The 12,628-nt window shown below is 37.7% G+C and overlaps 1 protein-coding gene across 1 annotated transcript in view; it reads left to right on the forward strand.

Moving 5' to 3' along the window:
* The window catches only part of ulk4 (unc-51 like kinase 4), a 237,735-nt gene that overhangs the window by 124,176 nt on the left and 100,931 nt on the right, over positions 1-12,628 (forward strand). The gene's annotated exons all lie outside the window — the stretch shown is intronic.

Below are 12,628 nucleotides of genomic sequence, written 5' to 3' on the forward strand. Positions count from 1 at the left end.
GAATTTATAAATCTATAATGATATAATTTGTGAAAATGTTTTGAAGGCTCTAAATCTGTCAGCACAACTCTTGTGGATCTTAGCTTTGTTTGGACTAGTAGCACACATGCTGACACCCACCCCCACATGCACACAATCCTCACAAAATTTCATCTCTTTTGTCTTTTTAATTTTTTCTCTGTTCTTACCACCTCTCTCTGTGGGCTGTTACGAGTGTCTAGGTGCACAGGTGAGTGTGTGTGCATGTGTGTGTGTGTATTTCTTATCTCATCCTCATCCCCCTGCTGTTTCTCTAATGGCTCCTGCTGGCCTCCTGCACATTGTCTTTCTTGGTGCTGATAGAGCTGCAGCCACACAGTTGAACTATTCAAATTGATGTCACCAATCAGAAAACGCTCGTCTTCTGCAGAGCCAACACCCCCCACCCCTGCGAAGAGCTATTTCCATTCACAATAGTGAAATTAAATTGCGTTTGCCAGCGCTTGATAAAGTCCTAAAAAACGCAGACCTTCTCTTGATGGGTTCCAGGCGAAATGAGATTGCAAATGAGGGACATTAGCCGGTTCCATGCGAGCATTGGTGTTCTTTTATTATCGGTTGTGATAGTAGTTCAGACTTTCCAATTATCGAGAACCTTTGGCCACTCTTGGCTTTATGGAGACTAAAGAAAATGTATGTGCTCTTAAGAGAGTGGTGCTGAACGGCTTCTCTAAAGTGTTAATTTTATCAGTATTAAGAATTTATGTCTAGAGTACATTGGCTATTGCTCAGACAGGGGATAATGAACTAGTTTCTAACCAGTATGTTTAGTTAAAAATCTTAATGGGCTCTGTCTCAGCTGAAGGGGGAAATGTGACTCACTGATGGTCTGATTGACTAAAACTAAATTGACTATTTAGTTCTTGCAAAGAGTGAGCGATTGTGTGATTTGCTGTGACAAATTGATCAGACCACTGAAACTTCATAGAATCTTTTTTATTTATTTATTTAAATTGTTGTTTGATGCTAATTGTAGCTCTAAGAGGCCGTTCAGACAGAATGTGTTTTTCTATTCCAATGCACTACTTTCCCATTATTTTTCTATGTAAACGCGCTAGAAGGATAAAAAAGTTAAAAGAATTTCAACTTTTACATGCAGTGGCGCTCATCAGTGTCAGTTCCAAGACAGTGGACCAATTGGAAGAACTCGGAGGCGGGGCAAGTGTTGCGAGCTTCTGTTTAGAGTAGCAAGTTGGCGTGGCAACTGTTTTATTTGTTCATTATTGCCGTTACTGCATCACGTCTCAAAAGCGCGTCTCGAGACCCCCGCGTTCTGTGCTGTGCATTTTTTAAAACCATTCCTGAGCACTGCATCTCATGTTTAGATGCAAAACGTGTTCTGTGTGAACAAGCCCTAATGCACCTGTTGTGCCAGGAGCTATTCTGTTTCATAATCAAATTTGTTAAAAGAATTCACACAAGGTCCCAAGAAGTTTTTTTTTTTTTTTTTTTTTCCTCTAGAAAGACTTCAGATAATGGGAATATTAATGTATAGTGGGATCAAAGTGGTGTTGATGGACAAGCCATGTAATGCCAGAATAAAGGCTAATGATGGCTGAGTAAAATCAAAGAATAATGAAGATTAAGTCTCATTCGCGGCAGAGGTGTGAAAGGTTCGTCGAGTGAGAACAATAGAACATGAATGGAGCAGTTCACCTCGCCAGATATTAGACAATAGACTGCAAGTAGGTGTTTACAGGGCAATAAAATATTTTATTAGCATCTTGTCAGCCTGACATGACATGGTCTTAGGAAATGTTTCATAAAATTCATAGTTTTAAGATGCTTTTCCACTACATGGTAAGGTTTGGTACGGCTCACTTTTTGGTGCTTTCCACTGCATGGGACGGCTCAGTATGGAACGGTAAGGCTCGCTTAAATAGTACGACCACGGTTGAGGTTCAAAGCGTGCCGTACCGATACTAAATGTGACGTGTAAACACTGCAGATCACTGATTGGTCAGAGAGAATCGTCATTACCAGACTTGTGGCCTTACATTAATTGTGGTTATTGTGGTAAGTTGTTATACCACATCCACATAATATTTTTATAAATTTGTTCTTGATTTTGTTTTATGTTTGAGCTTATATGTAACAGTCTGAGTATTTCTGAGTCTTGAACTGTAAACTCTCAAGTGTTGGCTTTCTAAATATATGTTGGTTATGTGTCTATTCAGAATGACTTATGAGCAGCAACCTTTTTATTTTGGGTATGTCATTTATGCCCCTCTTGCCAAAATGGGGGGTGTGCAGTAAGGGTCAATTTTACTTTGAAAGAAAGAGCCTTTTCTGCTCTTTATTTCATCGATAGTGGAGAGGTGACAATAAACAATAGGGAAGAGTGGGAAGAATGACTCAAGCCATACTCGGGTCATAATTCAAGTCGCCACCACGTGCAGAGCATGTGCATTACCTGGCAGGCCACACTGCCCTACCCATTCAAAAAGTTTAATGTGAATGGAATTGATTTGTAGTTATCCCACAGTCATTGAAACATGGAAATATCAGGAAAAGTTTACTTTTTTACTTCCCAAGACTGCAAAGTTATGGAAATAAATGAAATCTTAAAAAGTCATAGAAATTTCTGTAGTGATTTTTTTTTTTTTCTCTCTCGACTCAAGGTGCGGTCACACGGTTGCTCAGTGAAATTTCATGAGCAAAATCCAGTCATTTCAATAAGAATCCATGCAATCTGAAATTACACATTAGGCCAACAGAATGCTGCTTGGTTTGAAAGTGACTGCACAATAGTGAAATTAAAGTGGTGCTGAATGCAGACCTTCTCTTGATGGGTTGAGTGAATGTATTTATACATTTATATGAAATATGTTTTGTTTTTTGTTTTTTTTCCTCAGTAAGCTTTTTCCAAACTGGAAAAATCATGTCAATTCATTGGTTAAGAGTTGTGAGAATCATGTATGTGAAAAGATTTATGGCAATTGACCCTTCGCCAGGAGTTTGATTGACAGGCGATCTAACCAATCATAACGCCGAATCCGCCATTTTGTCCAACAAAGCAGTCAGGGGAGTTAGTAGATTAACGTTGGTGGACTTGAACTTAAAAAATGATTTGTACTGATGTTTTTCTGCGGTTGAAATGTGGTTCATTCATGTTTATTTGATGATATAAATTAACTAGTAAGAAGAGATGATCGGTTCATGAGCCGCTTGATCTGAGGTGCTACCGCGATCTGTCACGACACATTAAAGAGCTACAAAATGGTATTTATTGTTTAAATTTCTTTAAAAATTACAAAATTTGAAATTTGAGACTTTGTTTCATATCAAAAGTAACCTGCTCTGTCTTGTCTGTCAATACGTTGTCAATGTCCTCTTTACTCCGCGATGTATTTTTCACTGTGTGAGAACGTGTGGCGTGAGAGCGGCACGGCTTGTCGGACATAGCAACAGTAACTAAAGGAGGCGTGTCTTTGTGAACAGTCAATTGACTGACATAAATGTTCCTATACATTTTTGTAGTTGTGACCATATTATTATTGTTTTTGTTTCAATTAAAAACATTTTTTATTATCATAATTTACATTAGTTGGTCATATTACAATGTAATTACCAGTATAATTACATTGGTACAGAATAATTCTAATGAACAGTATGTACTTAATATATAATAGTTTTGTGAAGTTGCCAATATAATGCGACAGATACAAGGGCAGTTTATAGTTAATATTGATTAAATACAGGTTAAATGGTTGTAATTTTATTATTTTTGCTATTATTATTATTATGTATATGCTAGTGTAGATGAGGTGATGTCTTTCTACACCAGAGAAGGTGTCTTTGCTGCTGCTGTGAAGGGTGACACCCTCTGCTAGCTGTATATTGGACAGGACGTGCGGTGTGTGGGAGCTGTCTGTGTCCATGGTGCTCAGGCATGTGGAAGTGTCACGATTTGTTTGTATGTGTGACTGTCTATTATTCTCTCAGCACTGTTTATGTGGGCAGCTCAGGACTGAAAGGATGTGTGGGCATAGCAGTTGCTCTGGCTACAAACACTGGCCCCTGACAACATTGTACATCCACTGAACGGACGAGACAGAGATGGACGGATGGATGGTTGCTGTGTCTGGATCTATGTAATGGATCTGTTTGTTAGTACACTAGAACAACAGAAATCTCAGAGGTCTACCAAGGAGAAATCACACCCTACGACGGCTCTGATAGTGTCTCGGCCCCAGAGGGCCGATGGTGCCAGTAAATGTCGGGTTCCATTCCGTGAGAGCGAGGGGGGAGTGAGGACTGCATAGCAGCAGCTCTCCTCACTGAATGATTGGAGATCTGATGCAAAGGTTGCCTGCAAGCGTAAAGATTATGTGCATACGTTCTTTTATTAGATGCTTTAGTGTCTTTGGCTGACATTTACCTGTGTAAATGCCAATCTCGCCACTTCCTGTTTCCGTGAAAATGCTGCTTAGCACCGTTAAAATCACTCTTAGATGCAAACGAAAAGTTGAGGCATTCATTGTTTTGTGGGTTAAGACATAGCAGCCTCGTTTTTGAGACAGGAAAAAGACAAGATGTAGGATTGAGATTTGATATGCCTGTAATGGCTGGACTCAACCTTATCTCTGCTGATAGGATGTTGATTTTGTGACAAATTTGTCAACATCACCAATTACATCAGCTTCATTTTTAGCGTGGATGATATCTGTCCTGAATTGACAGACCAGGCTGTCTGGTTAACTCTCTACAGACCAGAGCAATTTGAGCGATATATTCCGCTCTATTCCAGTGTGTTCCACTCAATCGCTCACGGCCCACGCTCATGCTCCACTCATGTACCACTTACGCTCATTACAGCCATTGTGTTCATGCGCTCAACAAATATGTCTGTGATTGGCTACAATGATCAACACTTCGAAAACATGTTGTAAATAGACATCTTTGATTCTCTTCACTGAGCACTTACACAGATACACACGAGAGCGTTTAAAAGCAGGCGTATCTGTTGAGCGCGTGACCACAATGGCCAATCAGAGGTCTTTAAGAACAGCGCTTAAAATACTAGGGGAAAGTGCTGGTATCGTCATATTTTTAAAATTTCAGTACCAATTTGGTACTGAAGTCGGTACTTTTGACAACCCTAAAATAAATGTGACGTGACTTGACTGGATAGTGCCGAATTGCAGAGCTCGTGCAAACATATCCATATAGCTGTGATCAGATGCTTTCTTCACTGCTGTTTTCTCACCGCTGTTATGTTTATTTTGTTACTGAGAGGAAAGTGTGCAGCACTTATTTGCACATTCATCTAATCGCAGCTCTGAGCAGCATGAGCATATGAACCAGCATATGAAAAAGGGCATTCTGGGTTGAGCGAGCGACCCTGAGTGGATTGAGCGAGCGGAATCTTCAAAAAGGTGCTCCCTGCTCCAGAGGAGATATTACCACTCCCTGCTCTGCTCTGCTCACATCCTCTGCTACAGACCAGAATACTATAAGGATAAATCTCATAAGAACACCCCCATGTCAAATTTATTATGCATAAAGAATTGAAGCCTGTGTTGAGCACATTTTTTTACACCAATTGTCATGTAATGGACCCAGACAGATGTAATTCCCATTATTCTCAAAAGTGATTTCATACCTTTATAATTTATTTTGCTAGTTTCAAATGCCTTTATGTATAGAATATATTGTTTTTCTCTGGTCTCAGACTTTTAATCTTATTCCACAAAAATACATCATTAAAAAAATAAGGATCATCCCATGGTAAACTAAATAATGTTGAAAAAGTAATTAACTATTTATTTATTTGATTGAAATTTAAAAAACTGTGACATCATTTCCTCAATGCCAACACATGAAAACATGATTTAATCTGCTTGTTTACTGTGGAGGCAAAGGTGTAAAGTGAAAAGCATGCTTGAGATAAAATGAGACGTGAAGAAAATAAGTATAAATCAAGGTAAATATCACATCTGAACCAAATATTTTTATTGTGTTTATTGGTGTTTAAATAATACATAAAATGCAATTTTACATAAAATCACATTTAATTTTGACATTTTATTACAAAAATGTTCAGAATGTCAGTTCTATCACTGACATTACACAAAATCCTATCAATATATCCTTTGAAATCTAGTTAAAATGCCATTTTGGTGGGATTTTTCATGGCTTTCAGATGATTAAAGATAAAAACCGACAGATTTCTCCTGTGATACATGCTTGACATTGTTAGTAAGCAAATTATATAAACTAGTGTGACAAGTGTGTTTTAAGAAAGTTTATTTTTTAAAATATGGGAATATACATATGGAATTGTCACAATGCCCTTAAAATTGTCTTAAAAATTGCCTTCTTTCTTTCTTTTTTTTTTTTTTTTTAGCAAAATGTAACTTCTGATTCCTTCAGATTTTGGAGTGAAAGATGACCCTAACATGTTCTTGATAGATTGCATGACTAACCTGATACACACTCCATCACTATGTGGGCCACGATCACTTTTAGGTACTGGTTTTGCAGTGAAAAACTGTGCCTCTGGACACCTGCTACATTGCCTGAGAACTGTGTAAGTGGGCCAATAACCCGGTGGGTCTGAAAGCTGTGTAAGTGAAAAGCTCAGTATTTTTTTCACCCACCCAGTTGACCCCATTTACCTCCGCAAACGCCCGTCATTCAGAAAGATGGATGAGTGATCCTAGTCACTGGGCTGCTTGCCTATTAAAGACCTAATGGAGCATATACCGGGCACGAATAAGCCTTCGTTGAGAAAAGGCCACAATCCCTCTCCCTCTCTCTGGTGTGTCATGATAAAATGGTCCTATTCATTATGCCTGCTTACTCCGTTGTACTCAGAGTGTGTGTGTTTTGTATTGGCTTTTGTGTTTTGTTGGTAATTGTAGGGGTAATGATGTTTGTTGGGAAGGAGAGCGCAGACAGATGCGAGATCATTGACTGTTCTGAATAAACATACTGAAGAAAGGGCACGTCAGTGCACACTTGAGTGTACCGATTGCTCGATGTGCGTCACTGTTCTGTCAATGGACTCTGTGTACCGTGAGTGACTGTCTGCGCTGTAATGGGAATGAATTGATGTTTGCTACAGGTAATCTATTCCTGGTATGTTGAAAAGTTTCTTTGTTGCATATTAACTGTGTCTGAGCCGTGGCCTAGTGGTTTATGCACATTGTTAGACACATCAAGTTGATGCTCATGACGATGACGCAAGTTCTAGTTCAGCTTTTCTGTATTTACTGTATACTATATCAGCAATAATAGCAAAAAGGCCAAAATGTTTTCCACAGAATTTTTAGGAATTTTAAAGAACCTATAAATTTTAAAGAACCTATACAATTAAAGGGGTCATGAATTGAGAAACTTTTCCTTGAGCTTTTGATATATAAGAGGTCATCGAACTATAAGAATATCCTGTAAGTTTCAGAACTGAAAACTTCCTTGTTAGTCCAATAAAAGCTTTTATTGACACCAGGCCAAGTGAACGACTTATCCTGGAATGTGCCTATATATAACATAGATAGGTGAAACGCCGCCTCCGCAGAAGAAATCAATGCCTACTTCATCATTGAAACCTTAGCCCCGCCTACTGGCATGTTAGTGAGATGACGAGGAGAAAAGAGCAAAACAACAGGACAAAAATAACAATACCTTTCAAAGGATCCTAAAGCTAGGAATATGGTTATTTATTTTCAACAATGTGAATGTCTCAGTTGAGCTTTATTTATTTCTATTCGGCATTTCACTGTCGATACTTTGGTAAATCAATCGCATTTCAGCACAGGCTTTGCAAACAGACTTTTACGATATGGACTCGACAGTAATGCAACAACATGTAAGTAACTGTGTTAATTCTAATGCCTGATCTGATATGTAATGATTCATGCAGTCAGATGTTCTTTGTCTATGTGTCAGTAAATCAAATGAGTGACTGAACGGTCATCTTCATGTTGTTTCTCTTAGTAGGATGAAAATAATCTGTTATTTGAACAATGATTAAATTATATAAAGAAAGCGACCAAAGAACGCTCCCTGTGCAATCGTCAGTGACTGAGTTCTGGACATGCCAAAACCCCCGTTTTATTCAACAAATCTCTTAGTTATATTGCGTTTGCACCGTTAGTGATGATGCAAGCATTTGTTAGTGTGCAGAAATTGAGTTGCAATAATGAGATCACTGCTTTCATGCACTCAACAACATGTCTGTGATCGGCTGTTCATCACTGCAAACTGCAACCTTCATGCCACAATCTAAATATAATGCCATAGATCTAAATGTAATGCAGCACTTCTCACGATTAGTTAACCTTGAGAGCTGTAATAGTAAAAATGTGCTAAAAGAGAGAGTAATACTTTGCTATTTCAAATGGAAAGATGTTAGCCAATCACAGCAGTGGGTGTTTACACTGAAGTCTCACAGCAGACACACCCCTTAAAACAGAGCGTTCAAATAAGAGGGCTAAAATCAGGGTAGCCTTTTATTTCTAAATTATGACTTTTTTTTTTATTTATTTTTTTTTTTTTATGTAAAACGCATACTAACATTATAAGTGCACTACAGGAAACATTATAAAATAATAAAACGAAATTAATACTCATATTCAGCAAGGATATATTTAATTGTCAAACATAATAATAAAGACTTTTCTGTTGTTACCAAAAATTACTGTTCTTTCTATTTATCAAAGAATTGTGGAGAAAAAAATGGATTCCACAAAAATATTAAGCAACATAACTGTTTTCAACTGTAATAATAATAAGAAATGTTATACTTAAAAGGTTAGTTCACCCAAAAATGAAAATTCTGTCATTTATTACTCACCCTCATGACGTTCCACACCCGTAAGACCTTCATTAATCTTCGGAACGCAAATTGAGATATTTTTGTTGAAATCGATGGTTCCATGAGGCCTACATAGGGAGCAATGACATTTCCTCTCTCAAGATCCATAAAAGTACTAAAAACATATTTAAATCAGTTCATGTGAGTACTGTGGTTCAATATTAATATTATAAAGCGACGAGAATATTTTTGGTGCGCCAAAAAAAACGAAATAATGACTTGTATAGTAATGGCCGATTTCAAAACACTGCTTCAGGAAGCTTCGGAGCATAATGAATCAGCGGTTGAATCAGCGTGTCGAATCAGCGGTTCAGAGCGCCAAAGTCAAGTGATTTCAGCAGTTTGGCGGTTTGAAACATGATCCGAATCATGATTCGATACGCTGATTCATTATGTTCTGAAGCTTCCTGAAGCAGTGTTTTGAAATCGGCCATCACTAAATAAGTCGTTATTTTGTTTTTTTTTTGGCGCACCAAAAATATTGTCATCGCTTTATAATATTAATATTGAACCACTGTACTCACATGAACTGATTTAAATATGTTTTTAGTACCTTTATGGATCTTGAGAGAGGAAATGTCATTGCTCCCTATGTAGGCCTCACGGAGCCATCGTATTTCAACAAAAATATCTCAATTTGCATTCCGAAGATTAAAGAAGGTCTTACGGGTGTGGAACGGCATGAGGGTGAGTAATAAATGACATTATTTTAATTTTTGGGTGAACTAACCCTTTAAGCACTAAATCAGCATATTAGAATGGTTTTTGAAGGTATTTGACTGAAGATGGCTGCTGAAAATTCAGCTTTTCCATTAAAGGAATTAGTTACATTTTAAAATATATTAAAACAGAAAACAGTTATTTAGATTTTAATAATATTTCACAATATTGTGTTTTTGATCAAATAGATATTTGGTGAGCATAACCCAGACCCGAAATTTTTAAACGGTAGTGTAGATGGTCTCAACACTAACAGACATTGACTAAAAAGCTACAAAACTAATTTCATGGGGTGTTTGACTAACTAATAATACTCTGGTCTGACTAACAAAATGGCATTGCTGTTGCTGGCCCTGTTTCTGGTTTTGTTTATTTTTTTACCCAACTCCATCAAAATACACAATCATTTTGCCACAGTAAAACCTGTTTTGACCCTAAAAATCCCTAAATCCCAGGTTTTGAGCTGTGCTGACTTCTAGTAGACTTTCAGGCACAAAGAGGATATTTCTCTCTCTGCCTGTGACTTTGGTTCATATAGCAAGAATTCAGCAAGTTAGTGGGAGATTTACTCATATAGACCTCTGCATTCACCTTATCTCAGGTATACTGGGCAGCTCTCTCTTTCTCACTAAAAGAAACCATGTCCTCCATAGAGGACACACTCAGGGGAGAATGACCAAATAACTATAGCTATGTCATATATCGCTGTATTGACTGGGAAGGACACCGTATTCCAAATGCGACCCTTCATCTAATTTCATTTTATCTGTCTGTCCTTTTCTCAGATTATTGAAGCATTCTGCTCTATGCACCTTTTGCATACGGTAATTGGCTGTGAATCAAAGACCTTAATCAATAAGAGAGCATGGCGAGTCATTTTCAATAAAGGCTTCCATTACTCCTCTGAGCCTGGCCGTCTGGAGCAATCTCTGGCTGTGTTTCAAAACCTTGTCAGCTGTCTATCTAGACAGCATTTTTGGGCATCATGGGTGCGTTCGAAGTATCTACCAAGATGTATTTGAATGTTCAAATCAAACGATATGAATCAAGTGAGTAGCCAAGATAGTCAGCAGTTTTGGACATCATAATTACATACGAACCTAGTTTGCAGCCTACCATGTCAGCAATTTTATGCGTCATATAGGCATGTTTGTACATTCTATTAAAATGATTTAAACCTTGTGAACTGCCTACCTACTCAGCAATTTTAGACAACATATAAGCATATTTGAATATTTGACTCAAACTAAATGAGCATCTTATCTAGATGGCATTTTAGCAAACTAACATGTTCAAAAATTTGATTTAAATGAGTTGACTACCAAGGCTATTATAGTCATGTTTTAACAATCAATTCAAACAATTTGAATACATAGTATTTTTGAGCATCAAAGTTCAAGCCTTCTTTGCAGTCTTTTTAGACATCTTAGACACATCATACAATTGATTCAAATGAATTGAACACAAGCTGCCTACCTGTACAGCTACTTTTGGCACTCAAAGTAACATTTGAATGTTTCAAAAACATTTCAAAAACTGAGCTGCCTACATGTACAGCATTTTTGGGCCATCATAGATGCATTTATATATTAGAATCAAATGGTCTGAACTAGAGACCTGCACTCCCGCAGGATTCAACGCAACAGAGTGTGGCGCGGGACAAGATTTGATGGGCGCGTGCGACACTACTCGTGTGCGGGTTGCGGGAGAATCAAATGATTCGTGGGACTGCCGCAAAATAGGGATCTACACACAAAATATCTAAAAACTAATAAATTTGTTATTCATATATTGAAAAAAAGCAACAAGAACAACTAATATAAAATAAAAACGATTTACAGTCGCAAGCATATGCGAGATTCTATTTATATCTTGTGTTTGTAGTGTTGAGCAATGTAGCCAATCACATATCTGTTGATTTCTGAGACGCAATGGAGACGCAACACAATCAGGTGTTTATGTTACAATCCTCTCACCACTCAAAATGCCAGAGTTTTTATGCAGTGCTGAAATTTGCACGCTCACGAATCCTATTATTATAGCACACGAAGTGTAACCATTATGAAAGATTCATTGTTCATATATTCATTGTGTTATAACAGAGCTTTGTGAGATCACGATGAACTGAGATGTCAGCTTTTTAGTCATTATAAAGGGAGCGCTCTTTGCGCGCATTCTGCCATATCAAACCATGCACACAGCAGCTTGCTTTTCGGTTAAAAGTAACTGTGGTTTGTAAATGCTGATGCTTTAATAACAAAATATTTTATTGGCGATTATGCTGGGATGTTGTGGCGACACATAACTAAATATTTCATGGATGCAAGGACAAAAATCTATATGAGCTACTTTTATGTGGGATTTTGCGGGTGGGAGCGGGACAAAACATGAATGTTGCAGGCGGGAGCGGGACAATATACCATATTTTTGGGGGGGAGTGGGACTGAAAAATCCATCCCGCACAGGTCTCTAGTCTGAACTTAGTGGAGCTTCCTTCTTGATAGTGTTTTTTAGCATAATAGTCTTCTTCAGTGAATTTGATTCAGTCCTAGTGAACTTTCTATCTAAACAGCCTTTTTGGACATTGGGCAGATTCAAACATTTAGTTAAATGATTATACCTAAAAATTATATAGTTAAATTTGTCCTTTGCATTTAACCCATCCAATTAGTGCACACACATTAGGAGTAGTGAGTAGTGAACACACACACTACAAACCGTGGACACAGTGCAGTGGGCAGCCATTTTGCAATTGGGGGTTAGGTGCCTTGCTCAAGGGCACCTCAAACATTTCCTGCCTTTAATGGGAATCGAACCCACAACCTTTGGGTTAGAAGTCTGACTCTCTAACCGTTAGACCACGACTGCCTACAGTGTAAAAATATGTGTAATCTTATAAAAATATACCATATATGGTGAAAAACTGTAAATGGTTTAACACTGCATTGTGTAATTTTACTGTAAAATACTGGCAGAATTATGTTTTTTGCATCTAAAAATATTAATTTCCTAATGATATATGGTGGAAAACAGTAGTGTACTTCCTGT

The sequence above is a fragment of the Ctenopharyngodon idella genome, chromosome 16 (genome assembly GCF_019924925.1).
Source record: "Ctenopharyngodon idella isolate HZGC_01 chromosome 16, HZGC01, whole genome shotgun sequence".
NCBI classification, from domain to species: domain Eukaryota; kingdom Metazoa; phylum Chordata; class Actinopteri; order Cypriniformes; family Xenocyprididae; genus Ctenopharyngodon; species Ctenopharyngodon idella.